The sequence below is a fragment of the Acanthopagrus latus genome, chromosome 17, assembly GCF_904848185.1.
Source record: "Acanthopagrus latus isolate v.2019 chromosome 17, fAcaLat1.1, whole genome shotgun sequence".
NCBI lineage: Eukaryota > Metazoa > Chordata > Actinopteri > Spariformes > Sparidae > Acanthopagrus > Acanthopagrus latus.
Window position 1 is genome coordinate 12158390 of NC_051055.1, and position 7976 is coordinate 12166365.

Genomic DNA, 7976 nt, shown 5'->3' on the forward strand with positions numbered 1-7976 from the left:
AAGTAGCTCGCACAAAATGGCCGGGAAGACAAAGTGGTGAAACATGAAGCAGGCAGTGCAGGTATGCAAATTAACATTCACTCACACATTGAACGCACACGCACACGCACAAACAAACACACACACACACACACACACCACTTATTGAAACATAAAAACAACAACAAAAAAAACAAAAAACCAAGCGCACCTCTATAAGAACGAGGCATCATAGCAGTTAACGAGATTACGCTCTTTAGTTAATTAATCTCATACGCCCTGTCATTAAACTTGCGGGTAGCTGGGAAATGTTAGTAGACAAATAGGCCACTTTGACTAGCAAGGTTGAGATAAAGGGTTGAGATAATGAGGGACTAATCATCTGCATCAGTTGAGTCCACCAGGCCCCTTAATTTCCCTAAAAACAAAATACCGTACACATGGAACTAATCTCCACCTTTTATTTGTTAATTTCCCATCCAGAGGTTCAGCAACGCGCTAATAAGGCACAGGAGCCGTGCGAGCATGCATTTCTAGCCCCCTCCTTTCACACACGCATGGAGATTAAAAGGTGTTATGAGCCATGGACTGCAGAACAAAGAGGGAGAGATTGTAAGTAGATAAAGAGTGTGCTCATGAGGAGATGCAGCTCTTAGGATAATGAGGCATTTGAGGCTTCACTGAGGGAGCTTCTCCCTATTCCTCATCTTCCTCCTTCACCTTTCTACTGATTTGGTGTCTCTCTTTGTCTCTTCCCCCTCTCCACCTCCAGCCAGGCTTTTTTTTTGTTTTTTTTTTCCCTACAGTGTTGCATGCTGAACGGAAACGTGGGATGCCTGCATGAGATTGCTTTACTCCAAACAAAAGCGCAAAGTTCTTCTTCTGCCATAGAACACAAATTTAATTGCAGTCTCCCTGCTTTGAATCTGACATCTCGCTGATTGACACTTGCAGCTCTCGGCCCCTCGCTGCCGTGTATAATGCTTATAAACGTTTTCAAATGAGGCGGATTCTCATACATGCTTGAATACTTACAAATCCATCCTTGGTAGATGGCCATTGTATTAATAACCAATTATTTGCACCAGTTGTAGCATAACTGTAAACCCAAGTTATAAAGGAGAGGGGCATTTGCCTGTCTCAAGTGCTCTAATTGGCCAGGCTCGCCGTCTCTGAGGTCTGCTCCGTCTTTGTTAAGCTGACAGATTTAAGGAGATAGAGAGCACGATGGAGAAAGAGCAACAGCCCTCCACTGGAACGAGATGTCTACAGTCTATCGCGACACATTTTTTAAACTTTCATGGCCTCCTGTTTGGCCCCTTTGCCAGCCACGTCCCGATGCACTCTACTGTCAGCGTAAGAGAACACTCAAGATTGTGTTGGTCCTGAATAAATAATATGACATTAATTAATTAAGACACAGCAGTCCCTAAACATAGTGTACATCGGAGAGGGGATGCAAGCGAGGCCTGGAAAAGAAGTTGCGCTGTGTTATTTCTTGGCAAGCGTCATCGGAGTTGAAGCGGGCCTTTTTCGTTCAAAATCGCGCTTGCAGTGCATCTCACTTCATACATCAAGTGCCTATTGCAATCTCTTACTCAAAGCCAATGCGTGGCGCGGCTTATTCCTTGAAAGATGACAGGGTTTGTCTTTAACTTGAAACAGATGTTTTGCATCACGGATCGTACCTTGCCTCCTTTAAAAAGGAAAGGGAGACATTTAACACTCGGAGCCGCTCTAATCCAGTTGTATAATGCAAGGCAGTGCTCCTCGACACGGGGAAGAGAAGAAAAGAACCAGCAGCAACATGGGCTAGCGAGCGCCATTAGAAAAGCTGCATGGACCACCAAAGGCCCAGAGAGCACAGCTAATATGACACCCCAAGGCCTAATCTTCTTAGCGGGGTGGGATAAAATGAGTATCCATTACGGAATCAACCTTCATCCCAACCCTCTCTACCCCATATTACCAACACTACTACTCCATCCCTCCTTCCTCCACCCGCATCCATCCAACCGCCGCCCCCCCCACCCTCCCTCTAGAGCCAGTGCTAGCATTGATAGCCAGCATTGAGACAATTGGCTGACTCTGGGCCCTAATCAGGTATTAGCCACTAAAGCTGTAAGGGAAGGCTGCTAATCTCCATACTCACTTCATATGTAGAGGCAAGGCCCCGGCAGCTTGTTTTCCTCTGGCACAGGCCTAGATCAAAGATGCCTGCTAGAAATCAGATTAGAGTAAAGAAGAGAGGACAGGGTGAGAGGGAGCAGGGTGCGAAGGCCACAGATCCCTCAAACCTCCCTCCACTTTGCCTTGCCTCTTTTAAAAGCTTTTTGCATAATCAGGGAGGGGAGTGGGTGACTTTGGTCCCCCCCCCCAAAAGCCTCTTAGCTGCAGATGAAACAAAAACATGAAGGGGTTGAGAGAAAGGTAAAGTGATGGGAAATGTCCATCGTGGCTTGCAGCTCTGTAATAATGGTAATTTTTCATGTGATCCTTCTTTAGTGACTGATTCACATGTACTGTCATGTTCCGAAATACAGGAGCAGAACTGACGAACGGATACTGTGATGGTGATAATGTGCATGTTGGTTTAGTGGAATTTGATGCTTCTGTTTCATCCATGATGCAGAGAATGAGTAAACTAAATAATATCTGACTCATATCTAAAGAACCGTCCATCCAAACTTCTTCACACTTGGCAGGTTTGTTGCCGAGGACCCATGGAAGTGCAATGTCGAATTTGTTGCAATTCCCAACTTGAAACTTTGGAAGTGACGCTGGGCTCACACGGGATCCTTGCCACCTAATCTCATAGGGAAGCAGATGTAAACATAAAGGAGATTAACGTGCCACAACACCTTGCTAATGGGTTGCGTAACAGCTATTTTTTCTACACACAACCCTCTATTCCTGGAGTATAAACCGTTGATACTAACGGGCATGGTTTGCTGACAGCTTTGAAAATCATAGACAAATACAACTCTTCAATAAACTTTTTGACTCAACAGGTAAGGAGCTAGCTCGCTTGGAGAGCAATCACGATAGTCCCTTTCACACATGGGCTGCAATCCTTATCTAGACTTTGCTTAAATGAGCTGTCGGCTATGTGTGGACGCAAATGTTCATATCAGTAGGACCAGACATTAAACAGACCTGATCCTGCCACCTATGTAATGTTAAATAAGTGTAACGGAGCAGAGATGATGAGATTTCGGGAACAAGGAATGGCACAAAACTTGGCTTTTGATGACCAAATTATGAACAAGCTACTGCAGTGTACTTATTGCATCTTGTGCTGACTCCTACAACCTCTACACAAGGGCCACCACTCATCTAAAACAAACAGTGTATTAGGTGAGAACGCTTCCGACATGGGCAGTCTCCTTTTGTGAGCAACATGTGTGAAAAGGCAACTCCGGACGATGTCCAGTCCTTATTTATGTGAGAAAATAGTTTCTGTCACCAAGCTTCCAGCACCCCCGACCCCTTTACAAGGATGGATGAACTTCGCTGACCAGAGTTTTAGAGGGGACAAGTTATCAAAGCATGGCTTTCAGTAAAGGGCCACGCTGAGCAAGGAAAGACAACTTCACTGTGGTGCTTGAAATCCAATTTTCAGCCTAGGTAGGTTGTAGCTTCACATAAACAAATACTTTGGCTTTTACAATGTGTATTGTTTTTTTCATCGGCCACTGCAGGGCACTGATTCACCTCGCCTTGACAATTTGTAAGGTTGCTGGTTTACGCTCACACATACCACCCGTGCCCCCACACACACATTCTTGTAAAGTGCATGGCTATTGTTATTGACTGGGGTACATTGGCTTCACACTTTTTTCCATGATGGATTCTGAGGTGGAGGTGGTCCTTTAATTGTGAAGGCAGCTGCCTGAGTGGAGCAGAAGGTGTCAGGGGAGCTCTGCTGTGTCGCCTCTCCTCTTGAGGATGGTCAAGGGCAAGCTGATGCCGGAACTTCACACACACGACACACACACAGACACACACATTAACTCTGTGTATATTATTGCTTTCGTACATATGAATTTTAACCATTATTTAGCAAATTTTGACAAAGCTCAACTGAGGCTTGCAATGTTAGGTTGTCAAATATTTTCGCATGCGTCTTCCTCCATTTTCCTACTTTTTATTTCCCTTTAATTTTCATATTTAGGATAACCCCTCTGAAAGACTGAGCATCTCATTTCCATATACACTTCACACAGTGTCTGTTTTGGCAGAATGTACATGCACGTCTTTAAAGTGACTCTACGACGCAGCGTGTTGCTGCACAACCATTAACTACAGAAGTGGGAACGGGCTAAAGCTCACCAATCTGCACACAGTTCCTGCATTCTCCATGGGGGACAGCCTGTCCTTAGCGAAGCAGACAAATGTTAATTCCCTTCAGTGAGCACAGGTCTGACCTCCAGACTTCTTGAGGAGAGCACACACACACAGACACACACACACACACACACACACACACACACACACACACACACACACACACGTACACACACAGTCTTCTCAGAAGGTCACAGAGCAGATGACACCAGCCTGTTCCCTGTTTCACTTCGATTGGCCCATCTTTTCTCCTTCATTACCGCACACAGCTGTGAATAAGAGAGTCTGTGTGTGTGTGTGTGTGTGTGTGTGTGTGTGTGTGTGTGTGTGTGTGTGTGTGTGTATGTCTGTTTCCCCAGTCTCTGAAATGGCTAAGTGCTGTTAGTGCAGTTTTTATCAGCGAGGCCACTGGCGAGACTCAGGGGAACAGACCGGGGCTATCTCTCTCTGCCGGCCCTGAAAATTGATATTGAACATGGAGGAGGAGTAGGGGAAAAATCTCACACGCTGGTAGCAATTAGCTAAAAAGGGATTTGCAACTCTGTGATTCATCACACCAGAGATCGAAGTCATTTAAAGACAGTGTTTTCTTTTCTTTTTTTTTCCCCCCATCCCCTCACTCCTTCCTCACCTCCTCTCGGGCTGCTCCTCCTTTAGCCCACTTACAAGACAGTGTGAGATTTCCTATTTCAGGTTTGTTTCTCCCCACTGAAAACCTGCACTGTGCCGAAGCACAAACAAGCTCTTTGATTTGACCCGCGGTGTGTACATACCTAACACCGGGGTGCTAAACTGATGCAAGGCCACTGTTGGTTTGCTTTAAGAGTTGGCAACGCGGTGTGACACACTGTCAACAGCGTGGCGAGGGGAACACACCTTCGCTCAAGGGAGGGGAAGCGGCGCAGGTTGAGCAAACTTTCCAACACAGACCCGAGGCTTCTTATTTACGGCATCCAGAGCCTGTTGAGCCCTGTTTACACTGTGTGCTTCACAAATACTTTGACCAAACCGCCAACTTCAGGATATGAGGTCGAAGTAGTAAAGCACACGCTCGCCGCCACACTGGCAAAGTTCATGTTACAGTGAGAGAGAAGAGACACATTCACCTCGCCTTGTTATCTTAACAGCTTAAAAGTTTGGAGTGCAGGAGAAAAAAAAGTCGATTTTGCCTTTTCAAACATGGACTTAATGAAACTCGCACACAGCAGACTGAGGGAACGTGTGCAATGCGAGCTCAGTGTTTATGCAAGTTGTGGGGATGAGGTCAAAAAATGCCTCAGGGTGAAGTGAACAGCTCATTGGACAGAAATACATGTTGTTTTTTTTATTTGCTCAACAATATTCATGTTGCTTGAGATAAATGCAACTCCAAAGGTGTTTGTTCATATTCGATGATCACAAATGGCCACTTGGAGTTATGTTTAGGGGTAATACTAAATAAATGCTTGTTAAGATACTATCACTGATCAGGATTCCTCTGATAGTTCAGTTAACTCAACAAATCACATTTTCAGTGCAAGATAATTTTGCTACATACGCCGAGACCCAAACCAATTATTTAACCTCTAAAAATATCCTCAAAAAAGAAACAACTGACTAGAAAATGTGTTTCAGGCACCACAATATACATGGAGACATGCAAAAAATGACTTTAGTACACACACAATGTAAAATTGTTCCACATTGTACATTGAATATTTGCGCCCAGAGCTTTCTGATAGGACTCCACAGACACGGTCTGTCGTTGCTATAAAGTTATGGGTCAAATGAAACAGCAGGGTTACTTGTTATGAGCCCTGCACCTGTAGATGTACAACTGGCATGTGTGTGCGAACATAACTCCGTGTAATAACAGGAATTGCCACGATGATGGCATGACAACATGATGTTAAAATGTGTAACAGTGACCGATGTAAATTGATACAGACTGTAGAACAGATGTAGTGGTAGAAAGGACCTCTGTGGACAGTGGATGTGGGCCGCGCTAATGTGAAAAGATCCACTTCCAGATGTGACTCACGATGTCGGGGTGAAACAGAAAGCATCCTTGTAGTTGTTCTATTCTCAGAAGTCCAGTCCAGCATTGGCACCAGCGCCATATGTTCCGCCGTGTTTACTGTCCCTGAATACGCAGCGCCCACCTGCCCAAGTAGGGTCTATTCTTGTTGAGTTTATGTTTTGACTTAATTTGAATAATTCATAGATAAATAAAACCCTCACTCCAAATACATTTGGATATTTCAAAAATATTTTCATGAAAACTTTTAATATTTTTGTTATTATTTCAACATCAAGACCTTTCTTTCTTTTCTCACCTTATTTCCCTCACCAAACACCAGTCTCACTTACTCACCTCCCCACACACACACACACACACACACACACACACACACACACACACATCCAATACAGAAAAATGACACATTCCTCATAAAGCATATACAGGCAGCAGGGGAGCTGTGCCCCAGCCAGTAAACCTCTGCAGTTTAAAACCTGAGCTGCAGCCATTAATAGAGCCGGAGATGACGGATGAGTTCATATGCCATGCAAGCAGCCCTAGACAATGGCTTTAGCCTGATGACAGATTGCCTGACCGTAACCCAGTTTATGTTAAACTCACTCTTGCTGTTCAATTTCACAAGTGTAATTTTGTTGGGCTGCGCCGCATTGTCCTCGACTGTGGGTGAGGTGTTGGGGTGTGCACTCGATCTCACAATCCCTACCTCCGGTAATGATTCCCCTGCTCTATTCTATTGTATTGTTTTCTGCATAATCAGGTTGGTAGTCAAGGGTTTGGGTGACACAGCCATCTGTCAAGTTCATTTGCTCGGCGAAATGCAAAGGAATAATGGCCGATCCTACGGGAGCCTATCTGTTATCAAATAGGAGAGGTGCCCCCTGTTTATGGCGCTGCTCCACTGTACAGCAGAATGGGATTGTGTTAGCACGCACACACACACATACATGCAACTACAAACACACACACATATATGCAACTACACACACGAACACTTGTATGTGAACTACACAGGATACATACTGTACGTGGTGGCCGCATACTGACACGTACTGTTGTGCTTGCTTGACTTGATCAGCTCATAGTATAGTTGTATGGGCATCCTGTGTTATGAAATCTATAATTCAGTTAACACTGTGAGCTGTTGTCCATCTGGAGCTCCGCGCCAGCTGTTTGTCTGACGACTTGTGCGCCCATTGTGTGTATAAGTGTGACGGGAGAGTGGCATGTGTTTGTTGGCGTTCAGTGCATAGACACATGTAATAGTCATTTGCAGTTGTGTACGTGTGTGTGCGCTTGTGTCACGTCTGCCTACATTCGTGTATACAGTCTGCTTTTGGTGCCACTTCTAACCTGTTACCTTATTACCGTGGCAACCATGCATCTATAATTGTGCGCTTATGCCATGCACACAGTTCCCAATTGTAAAGCCTGATGTAAAATAGATGAGATGAAAGTTTAATGACTGTTTTATCAGGAAAGGGTACAGCAACAATACAACTTCAAAACAGGGTCATACGAACAAAGGCAGTGTGTGCAACAACAGAAGCAGGCGCAATTAAAAGTGCTGTATGTATTAACAGGTCACCTGTTGAATATATACTCAGAACAAATAGGAGGCAGCAGAGTAAGA